This window comes from Vicia villosa, unplaced genomic scaffold, assembly GCF_029867415.1.
Source record: "Vicia villosa cultivar HV-30 ecotype Madison, WI unplaced genomic scaffold, Vvil1.0 ctg.002005F_1_1, whole genome shotgun sequence".
NCBI classification, from domain to species: Eukaryota; Viridiplantae; Streptophyta; class Magnoliopsida; order Fabales; family Fabaceae; genus Vicia; species Vicia villosa.
Genome location: NW_026705808.1, coordinates 17,483 through 28,898, shown reverse-complemented (window position 1 = coordinate 28,898; position 11,416 = coordinate 17,483). Strand labels below are relative to the sequence as shown.

General features: G+C 39.7%; 1 non-coding gene across 1 annotated transcript; it reads left to right on the top strand.

Moving 5' to 3' along the window:
* The first annotated feature begins 11,053 nt into the window (after window positions 1–11,053).
* On the top strand, window positions 11,054–11,160 carry LOC131637456 (small nucleolar RNA R71). Its single transcript, XR_009294339.1, has one exon. It is a non-coding gene; the product is annotated as a small nucleolar RNA R71 (small nucleolar RNA).
* The last annotated feature ends 256 nt before the right edge of the window (window positions 11,161–11,416 follow it).

Here is an 11,416-nt window from a genome sequence, read left to right as displayed (position 1 = left end):
CAATCTTTGATTATTTTTATTATTTTATTCAATTTAAATTGAATTTAAGTGATTAAATTCAAAATAAAAATAATTAAGAATAATAAAAATAAATAGAAGGGGCCTATGGGTCGTGGATAAGTTTAGAATTAAGTTTAAGAACCAAGATTTAGGCCCATGGGCTCAAAAGATCAAAATTATTCACTTTGCACTTCATGCATTTTCTCAATTTTACCCAACTTTAACCATGTGTATCTCTCTCAATTTTAACCCCATGGAGATGTTCTTGACCATTTTAGAAAGCTCAAGATATCCTTTAAATCCTCCTTTTGGTTTTATCTCAAATCAATCTTCCATGTTCATGTATGCTTTTGGTTTTATCTCAATACAAAACCCTAGTTCAGAGGCACTCGTTTAGGAGATATGTAGCTTTGAACGATTGGAGATCTTTGAGCATTTGAAAGGTGAAATGAGATGGGAAATTTTGGGATATGATACCTATAAATAGAAGTTCTGATGAGAAGCTGATACACAACTCTTGCGCAAAACTACAGAAACACTGTCAAATTCAAAAGCTCTCAAACTTCATCTTCAACCTCACTTCACTTGTAATATCTTAGTGAGATTTAAGCTTAGAACTTAAGAGAAATATCACAGCTGTGATTATAGCTTTCTAAGAAGCATTTCAATACTCTTGTAAACATTTATTTTACATTGATTTGTAAAAGGTTCCTAGAGTGATCAAGTTGTGATCAGTAAACTCTAGAAGACTTAGAAGTTTCTAAGTGTTGATTTCCTAGAGTGATCAAGGTGTGATCAGTATACTCTAGAAGACTTAGAGTGGTTCTAAGTGGATAACCATTGTAATCAAGATTGATTAGTGGATTAAATCCTTAGTTGAGGTAAATCACTCTAAGGGGGTGGACTGGAGTAGTTCCGTTAACAAGGAACCAGGATAAAAATATTGTGTTCATTGTTTTTATCTTAAGAGTTTTTAAAGTCACACTTATTCAAACCCCCCTTTATAAGTGTTTTTCTATCCTTCAGTATGTATGGTGCTTCTTTTTCCTCCGTATCGCCTTCCTTGTCCTCTTTCTCTTTCGGGTTACTTGGTTTATCTTTGGGTCTAATTTCCTCCTCAGTTGTCTTGCTAGGGCTTTGGAACATAGCAGGGTTTTTAAGCTTAGGGTCAGTCGGTTCGTCCATCTCTCTACCACTTTGCAGAATAATAGCATGAGCATGTCCATTCAGATTCGGTTGTGGCTGTCCAGGAAATGTCCCAGTAGGTGCGGCAGTAGGTGCTTGTTGTTGTGCCACTTTAGAGATTTGTGTTTCAAGCATCTTGTTGTGAGTGGCCAACACGTCTACTTTAGTCGCTAACTATTTGATTTGCTCATTAGTGTGTACGTTTTGGTTTAGGAAATCCTTATTGGTCTGAGTTTGAGTGGCTATGAAATTTTCCATCATTAATTCTAAGTTAGACTTCCCGGGGACGTTGGGAGCAGAGCGAAGGGTGCCTTTTGATATCCAGGTAGTACTGATCAGTGCATTTTAATGCACGTTCTTCCATGTTTGTACTCAAGTATTTCTTCGGTTTGTTTTATTTATTTTTATGTTTTAATATGTTTTTATATTTTATTTTATTTTTGCACTTATTTGTTTTTCGTATTAATTTTTCAGCAATAACAGTCTGCACGGAAACGATCATATCTGGAGTTCCAGGAGTCCGATTGAGGCGTTCTAATAATCGCCGGAAAGCTAAGAGAAAGAGCTACAATTCTTATGTTTGAGTCAAAGTCAGAATCGGACTGTAGAAGGGCCAGAATATGCGTTGAAGTTGCTGCACTAGCTTTAGTTAAGTTTCGGGTTAATTGGTTTTGGGCCTGGGTCGTATGTTTGACCCAGTTGGATTGTAAAACGGGTCGTGGCTTTGACTTAGGTTAGGCAGCCGCGGTTACTGTTCATCTATCTTCCATTCACGAATTTTAGAGGGCTTTTCACGATTTGCTATGGAGAACTAAACCATCCGGACGGATTTACTGTATTCAGGTTCAATGCTTTGAGTTTGTTATAACTACAATTAGATTTCTAATCCTTTCAATAATATTATATGATCATTGTTTGCTTAATTCGATTTTCTTATAATATTGTTGATTTAATTTGGATTGATACATGTTCTTGAATTTTGATCGCAATTCGACTCTGCTTAACCGTTGAATTGCGATATCTTTAACCGTATGCTTAATCCGGCAATAGGGATATATATCTTACGATGTCGATCACGCTTGTTGAATGATATTGTGTTCAAATAGGATAGAGATCGTAGTTGTATCAATCGATGATAAGTAGAACCCGAAACAGTGAATTCGTTTGCATTTTAATCACTTATTTCAAAACAGCTTATTTTCAGAATCACTTATTTTAAGCACTTTTTTTCTGTAATTCGACCACCAAACCAACCCCCCCTTAATCGATTTAGCTTTTAGTTAATAAAAATCAAGAATCCTTGCGATACGACTCGAGCCATTGTCGCTATACTATGTTTTTGAAAACTACTCGTTTTGACCCGCGAGCGACAGCGGATCAAATTGGCGCCGTTGCCGGGGATTCTTGTGAATATTAACTGATATTAGAGTCTTAGGTGTAGTGTTTGTGCGTTTTGGCCATAGGTTCCTCTCGGTTTCGGCCATAACGCCTCTAGAGTCGAAAAAATCGGTTTTTGGGAAAATTTCACCGTTTCGAAAATCTGTCCCGACAGTTAGGTGTGAAAAAAATCCCTGATCAAAAGTCACCTACTACAGAGTAGTTACGTGACAAATTTTTCAAATCGCGAAAAAAGCCTTTTTACTATTTTTAATGATTTATTTTTTGTTTTCATAGAGTCGAAAAATTCCGAAAAAAAATATCAAAATTCTATTTTTACGTCATTAGATTATTTTCGGTGTCAGTTTATTTTTTTGAATTATTTTTAATCGATTTGCTTCATTGTGTTTGTTTTAGGGACATAGTTGGCATTTTCACGATTGTTGCTGCATTGCTGTGCACTAGTCCTGGCTACTAGGTCTTCCTGTCCTGAACTTGTTGCTTTTGATCCTAAGGTAGAGAGAACCTTGCACACACTTCGTAGAGCAGGCCAGGCTAGCAATAGTTCACCTTCACCGACCATAGCTGAGTCTGATTCCGAGTCTAATTATTTGCATAATTTGTTTGATTCTGATTCTGAACTTGCTTTTGAAATGGCTGAAAATAGAACTCTGAGGCAACTTGCAGCCCCTGATGTTAATTATAATGGCTTGTGTATTGAATATGATGCTGTTGCTGTTCCTTTTGAATTAAAATCGGGTTTAATACACTTGTTGCCAAAGTTTAATGGTCTTGCAGGTGAGGATCCACACAAACATTTGAAGGAATTCCAGGTGGTGTGCTCTACACCATTGAAGCCTGAAGGGATCACTGAAGATCATATCAAACTTCGTGCTTTTCCTTTTTCTTTGCAGGGTGCAGCGAAGGACTGGATATATGATCTTGAACCGAATTCAATCACAAGCTGGAATGCTCTGAAGAGAGTGTTCTTGGAGCGATACTTTCCTGCCTCTAGAGCTGCTTCAATCCGAAAAGAGATTTGTGGCATTAGACAAGACAACGAGTCATTGGCTGAATACTGGGATAGGTTCAAGAAGTTGGTTTCAAGCTACCCTCAACATCAGATTACCGAGCAACTTCTCATTCAGTACTTTTATGAGGGGTTGTTACCTATGGATAGAAACATTCTTGATGCTGCTAGTGGTGGAGCACTTGTTGACAAAACTCCAGCTGCTGCCAGGGCCCTCATTGAAAATATGTCCCTAAATTCCCAGCAGTTCACCACTCGAACCAATTCTGTCCAAACCAAGGGTGTACATCAAATTCAAGGCTCCTCAAACAGAGCTTTAGAAACCAGACTTGATGAGCTTACCGCTTTAGTTAAACAACTTGCAGTAGCGAAACCTCAAACAGCAACTGTATGTGGTATTTGTACAGCTCATGATCACCCCACTGATACTTGTCCTCTTCTGAAAGATGATACTGTTACCGAGCTGCCTCAAGCTTATGCAGCCAACCTTTACAACCAGAACAGGTACAACAACACCCCTGACTTGTCTACCAACAAATATCACCCCAATTGGAGGAATCATCCCAACCTTCGATATGGAAATCAGCAGCCTTCCCAACAACAGCTTACCGTTCCATTACCCCAGCCACATCACACCCCTCCAGCTACTACTTCCGGACCATCCTTGGAAGATCTTGTTAAGCAAATGGCCGTGAACAACCTTCAGTTTCAACAAAGAACTGACACTAGCATTCAGACCTTGACCACACAGATGGGACAACTTGCTACTCAAATAAATAATATGCAAGCTCAAGGTTCGAACCAACTTCCAGCACAAACCGTTGTCAATCCGAATGGTAATGCTAATGTGAGTGCTATTTCTTTGAGATCCGGAAAGGTTACATAACCAGCCCCTGAAAAAAATAAAAAAATCATTGAGGTAACTTCTGAACTTTCTTCTTCTGAACCTCCTCCAGCTGAGCTTTCTTCTCCTTCTTCTGTTGTGGTCGGAACTGAAAAAAATAAAGAAAGGGAGTATGTGCCACCAGTTCCTTTCCCGCATAGAGTTCTGAAAAATAAAAGAATTGAGGAAGGAGACAAAGAAAAAGAAATTCTGGATATGTTCAGAAAAGTAGCGGTAAATATTCCGCTTCTTGATGTGATTAAGCAGGTTCCAAGGTATGCAAAGTTTCTGAAGGATTTGTGTACAAACAAGAGAAAGGTAAAAGGAAGTGACAGAGTCAACTTGGGAAGAAGCATCTCTGCTTTCATTCAGCCCGAACAAAGTGTTTCGGCCATCTCTCAGGTCTTGCCTCAAAAGTGCAAAGACCCGGGAACTTTTACTATTCCTTGTACCATCGGGGATAAGAAATTTGATAACTGTTTGCTTGATTTAGGAGCGGGCATTAAAGTTATGCCTACTTCTATTTATAATAACCTTTGCCTTGGTCCCATGCAGCATACAGGTTTAATCGTTCAACTGGCGAACAGGAGCAATGCACGTCCCACCGGCATAGTGGAAGACGTCCTCGTTCAAGTTAACGATTTAATTTTTCCTGCAGATTTTTACATTCTGGACATGGAAGGAGAGACTAAGTCAAGCAGAGCTCCCATCATCTTAGGAAGACCGTTCATGAAAACGGCAAAGACAAAAGTTGATGTTGATGATGGAACCATGTCCATGGAATTTGGTGACATCGTCGCAAAATTTAATATCTTCGATGCCATGAAACACCCTGTGGAGGAGCATTCGGTTTTTAACATTGAGTTGATTTCTGAACTAGTTGATGAGAGTTATTCTGAATTATTTGCATTTGATTTTCCATCTCTCTCTGATTTTGATGATGATTATTCATGTCCTGACTGCACTGACACTAACGTTTGTGTCCTTTGTGCTGAGATTGATGCTTCCTTGCAGCCTGATACATTTCCTACAGGTGAAGTTGTTACCGATGAGGCTGTTCTTGCCGTCGATGCTCTTGACATCCCGGCTGCCCCAAGCCTTCCATCCATCATTCAACCCCCGTCCTTAGAGCTAAAAGAGCTCCCTGGGAACCTGAAATATGCTTACTTGGAGCATAATGAAAAACTTCCTGTTATTATCTCTTCTAACCTTGATTTAAATCAAGAAGACAGACTTTTGCAGGTATTGAAGAGGCACAAGAAAGCAATCGGGTGGACATTAGCCGACCTTCCAGGTATTAGTCCTTCGATGTGTATGCACAGGATTTTACTTGAGGATGGAGCGAAAACAGTAAGGCAGCCCCAAAGGAGGCTTAATCCTTTGATTCTTGATGTTGTAAAGAAAGAGGTAACCAAACTCTTGCAAGCAGGTATCATTTATCCTATCTCTGACAGTAAGTGGGTAAGTCCAGTGCAGGTTGTACCTAAGAAATCTGGACTCACAGTGGTTAAAAATGAAAAGAATGAACTTGTTCCCACTAGAGTCCAGAACAGCTGGAGAGTTTGTATTGATTACAGGAGACTGAACCAGGCTACTAGAAAGGATCACTTTCCTTTGCCGTTCATTGACCAGATGCTTGAACGGCTAGCTGGTAAATCACATTATTGTTTTCTTGATGGTTTTTCAGGTTACTTTCAGATTCATATTGCACCTGAAGATCAAGAAAAGACCACTTTCACGTGCCCATTCGGTACATTTGCTTACAGGAAGATGCCTTTTGGCCTCTGCAATGCTCCTGGCACTTTCCAACGATGCATGATGAGTATTTTCTCTGATTTTATTGAAAATTGCATGGAAGTGTTTATGGATGACTTTACTGTTTATGGTTCTTCTTTTGATGCATGCTTGAACAGTTTAAGCTTGATTTTAGAAAGATGCATCGAGACTAACCTTGTGTTGAATTATGAAAAGTGTCATTTTATGGTTGAGCAGGGAATTGTTCTTGGTCATATTATTTCTGAAAAAGGAATTTCTGTTGACCCTGCTAAGATTGATGTGATTTCTACACTGCCTTACCCTTCTTGCATTCGCGAGATTCGTTCTTTTCTTGGTCATGCAGGTTTTTACAGGCGTTTCATCAAGGATTTCAGCAAGATAGCTCTTCCGCTGTCGAACTTGTTGAAGAATGACGTCACTTTTGATTTTGATGACAAATGCAAACAAGCGTTTGACTTCTTGAAGAAAGCATTGACCTCTGCTCCCATCATTCAGCCCCCTGATTGGACACTTCCTTTTGAGCTTATGTGTGATGCTTCCAATTATGCAGTTGGGGCTGTCCTTGCACAAAGAGTTGACAAGGCTGCCCATGTTATTTACTATGCTTCTAGGACTTTAGATTCTGCACAGTCTAATTACACTACCACTGAAAAAGAACTTCTAGCTATTGTTTTTGCTCTTGACAAATTCAGATCTTATTTGCTAGGTTCCAAGGTTGTTGTTTTTACTGACCATGCAGCTTTAAAGTACTTGCTGAAGAAGCCGGATGCAAAACCAAGATTAATTCGGTGGATGTTGCTGCTCCAAGAGTTTAATGTCGAGATTAAAGACAAAAGTGGAGCTGAGAACTTAGTGGCTAACCACTTGAGCAGGATAGAGAGAGATGAAGATCCTTTTCCTATTAAGGATGATTTTCCTGATGAGCAGTTGTTTCTTTTGCATGGGATTACGCCTTGGTTTGCTGACATTGTTAATTTTCTTGTTGCTGGTGTTTTTCCTACAGGTGCATCTAGATCACAGGTTCACAAACTCAAAAGTGATGCCAAATATTATGTTTGGGATGATCCATATCTATGGAAGTTTGGTAGTGATCAGGTAATCAGGAGATGTGTCCCCGACAATGAGATTGAATCTATTTTAAAATTTTCTCATGCATCTCAAGTCGGCGGACATTTCGGTCCTCAAAGGACTGCAAGAAAGGTCCTTGATTCAGGCTTCTATTGGCCAACTATTTTTAAGGACGCTTTTGAGATTTATCGCACTTGTAAAGAGTGCCAGATAGCAGGTACCAACATCACTCGCAAGAGTGAAATGCCTCAACATCCTATGCTTTTCTGTGAGGTATTTGATGTATGGGGGATCGATTTCATGGGTCCCTTTCCTGTATCATTTGGTTTCCTTTACATTTTGCTTGCTGTTGACTATGTTTCAAAGTGGGTGGAAGCTATCCCCACTAGGACTAATGATTCTAAAGTTGTTGCAGAGTTTGTCAGGTCTAATATCTTTTGCAGGTTTGGAATACCGCGAGCTATCATAAGTGACCAAGGCACTCATTTCTGTAACCGCACCATGGAAGCCTTACTCCGAAAGTATGGAGTTGTGCACAGAGTCTCTACTGCATATCACCCACAGACTAATGGGCAAGCTGAGATCTCCAACAGGGAGATCAAACAGGTTTTAGAGAAAATGGTGCAGCCAAACAGGAAAGACTGGAGCCGTCGTCTAGAAGACGCACTTTGGGCTCAAAGGACAGCTTTCAAGACACCCATTGGGATGTCTCCTTATCGACTTGTTTTTGGTAAGGCGTGTCATCTTCCTGTTGAGATAGAACACCGTGCTTTTTGGGCGGTGAAGAGTTGTAATTTGGAGATGCAACAAGCAGGTATTGAAAGAAAACTCCAATTGCAACAGTTGGAAGAGCTTAGATTAGAGGCTTATGAGAGCTCTAGGATTTATAAAGAAAAAACTAAGCACTTCCATGATAAAATGATTTCTAGGAAGGAATTTTCTGTGGGCCAACAGGTTTTACTGTTTAACTCCCGCCTTAAGCTAATGGCTGGGAAACTTCGATCCAAATGGATTGGCCCCTTTGTTGTTACTAATGTTTTCCCTCATGGTGCAGTAGAAATAAAAAGTGCAGGTACTGACAAAGTCTTCAAGGTTAACGGGCAGCGGCTGAAGTTATTCCATGAAAGTCCGGTGCCTGAAGATGTCAGCATAGAGGAGCTTTCTTTAGAAGCACCTGACTACACTGCAACTTGATCAGGGAGTCCTTATTTCCTTCTCTCTACTTTATTAGTAATGTCTTTTCATTGAGGACAATGCTTAGTTTAAGTGTGGGGGAGGAAATTGTGTGTTTTATTTGTTTTTTTTTGTGTGTTAGTATTTTGTTTAATTTCAATAAAAAATGCATCTTCTTGAAAGTTTTAGGCTACACACTGATTTGAGTCGGGTTTGCGGAGACTTGGGAAAAATTCACAAGATCGGTATCGTTCTAACACCGTAAGTCTCCTGCATACGGAAATTGATTTGAATTTGTTATTATGTTTTAGCCTTAATTTCTCATTCTTTGACAGCTCTTGAGTAGTTTATTTCAGCAGTCGGCACCATCTCTCACACACTTTACGCAGGAAGCCGATGAATATAAGTGAATGTTCCGGAAAGAAAAGAAAAAAAAGAGAAAAGAAAAAGGTAATACACCTTCTAAGTTTGGTGACCCTCACCCGGTCACTTAACCCAACGGTTGTGTAATCTTCAAAAAAAAAAGTTTTCAAAACTCTTTGTTAGTTGGTTCAGCGGTTTCTGGTGCTGAACTTGGTAGGGAGGATTACGGTCCGATCCCCCGCAACTACATCTGAGTAAGCAAAGGGTTATGCCACGCAAGTACCGGAACCCCGTGCAAAAGGATCAGAGTCACTAACCGGTTGTCCTGCTATAAGTGTGTGGAGATAACGGGCTTAATGTGATTGCGCCTGAATGAAAAAGAGCAAAAAGGATGAGTAAGTTAGGCTATGGTATAGTAATATGATTTGAATTGGTTTGTGTATTTAGGAGCCTTATGTCTGCATATTTGTGGTTAGTGTTCTTACGATGTCCTTAGTGTGCAAGATTAGTACCTATCGATGCAAACTTACCCGAAGAAGATTTGTAGCCTAGGATGAGTAACTGTTGATGTATTTCTGCTTTCTTTTCATTTTGCTCGGAGTGCAAAAGTTCAAGTGTGGGGGAATTTGATCAGTGCATTTTAATGCACGTTCTTCCATGTTTGTACTCAAGTATTTCTTCGGTTTGTTTTATTTATTTTTATGTTTTAATATGTTTTTATATTTTATTTTATTTTTGCACTTATTTGTTTTTCGTATTAATTTTTCAGCAATAACAGTCTGCACGGAAACGATCATATCTGGAGTTCCAGGAGTCCGATTGAGGCGTTCTAATAATCGCCGGAAAGCTAAGAGAAAGAGCTACAATTCTTATGTTTGAGTCAAAGTCAGAATCGGACTGTAGAAGGGCCAGAATATGCATTGAAGTTGCTGCACTAGCTTTAGTTAAGTTTCGGGTTAATTGGTTTTGGGCCTGGGTCGTATGTTTGACCCAGTTGGATTGTAAAACGGGTCGTGGCTTTGACTTAGGTTAGGCAGCCGCGGTTACTGTTCATCTATCTTCCATTCACGAATTTTAGAGGGCTTTTCACGATTTGCTATGGAGAACTAAACCATCCGGACGAATTTACTGTATTCAGGTTCAATGCTTTGAGTTTGTTATAACTACAATTAGATTTCTATTCCTTTCAATAATATTATATGATCATTGTTTGCTTAATTCGATTTTCTTATAATATTGTTGATTTAATTTGGATTGATACATGTTCTTGAATTTTGATCGCAATTCGACTCTGCTTAACCGTTGAATTGCGATATCTTTAACCGTATGCTTAATCCGGCAATAGGGATATATATCTTACGATGTCGATCACGCTTGTTGAATGATATTGTGTTCAAATAGGATAGAGATCGTAGTTGTATCAATCGATGATAAGTAGAACCCGAAACAGTGAATTCGTTTGCATTTTAATCACTTATTTCAAAACAGCTTATTTTCAGAATCACTTATTTTAAGCACTTTTTTTCTGTAATTCGACCACCAAACCAACCCCCCCTTTAATCGATTTAGCTTTTAGTTAATAAAAATCAAGAATCCTTGCGATACGACTCGAGCCATTGTCGCTATACTATGTTTTTGAAAACTACTCGTTTTGACCCGCGAGCGACAGCGGATCAAGTACACCAGGTGCTTGACCAGGTGCGTGTAAGGCATTATTGTTCTTATACGAGAAGTTAGGGTGATTCTTCCATCCTGGGTTATATGTGTTTGAGTAAGGGTTTCCTTGAGCATAGTTCAATTGTTCGGGGGAAACTTCTGCCAAAAGATGGCACTCGGGGGCGGCATGTTCAGACATCCCGCATATTTCGCAATTTGAGGAAACAGCAGCCACGGCGACTACAGGTGCTACAGTGAGGTTTTCGATCTTCTAAGTTAGGGCATCGACTTTGGCGTTAACGCGGCCGAGGCTACTTATCTCGTACATACCACTATTCGTTGAAGATTTCTCTCCAGAAGTTTTCTCCAACTGAGCTCTATCGCTTCCCCATTGATAATGGTTTTGAGCCATACTCTCGATAAGTGTGTAGGCATTGGCATATTCTTTGTCCATCAATGCGCCACCTGCAGCGGCGTCAATTGTAAGTCTCGTGTTGTAGAGGAGACCATTATAGAAGGTATAGGTAATTAACCATTGTTCTAATCCATGATGGGGACAGAGTCTCAGCATGTCCTTGTACCTCTCCAACGCTTCGAATAAGGACTCGTTATCTTTTTGTCTGAACCCATTGATCTGGGCTCTTAGCATGGCGGTCTTACTAGGTGGAAAATATCGTGCCAGGAAGAATTTCTTAAGTTCATTCCAAGTAGTGACAGAATTTGCGGGTAAAGACTGGAGCCAAGCTCTAGCTCTATCCCTCAGTGAAAAATGAAAAAGGCGCAGTCGGATATGTAAATTCTGGTAAGACAGACTCGGAATGTCATACGCAATATCACGACACCTTTTCTGTCATCAGCTTAGCTGAGGCAGTACAAACAGATACCCCTAATTTTGATTACTTCTT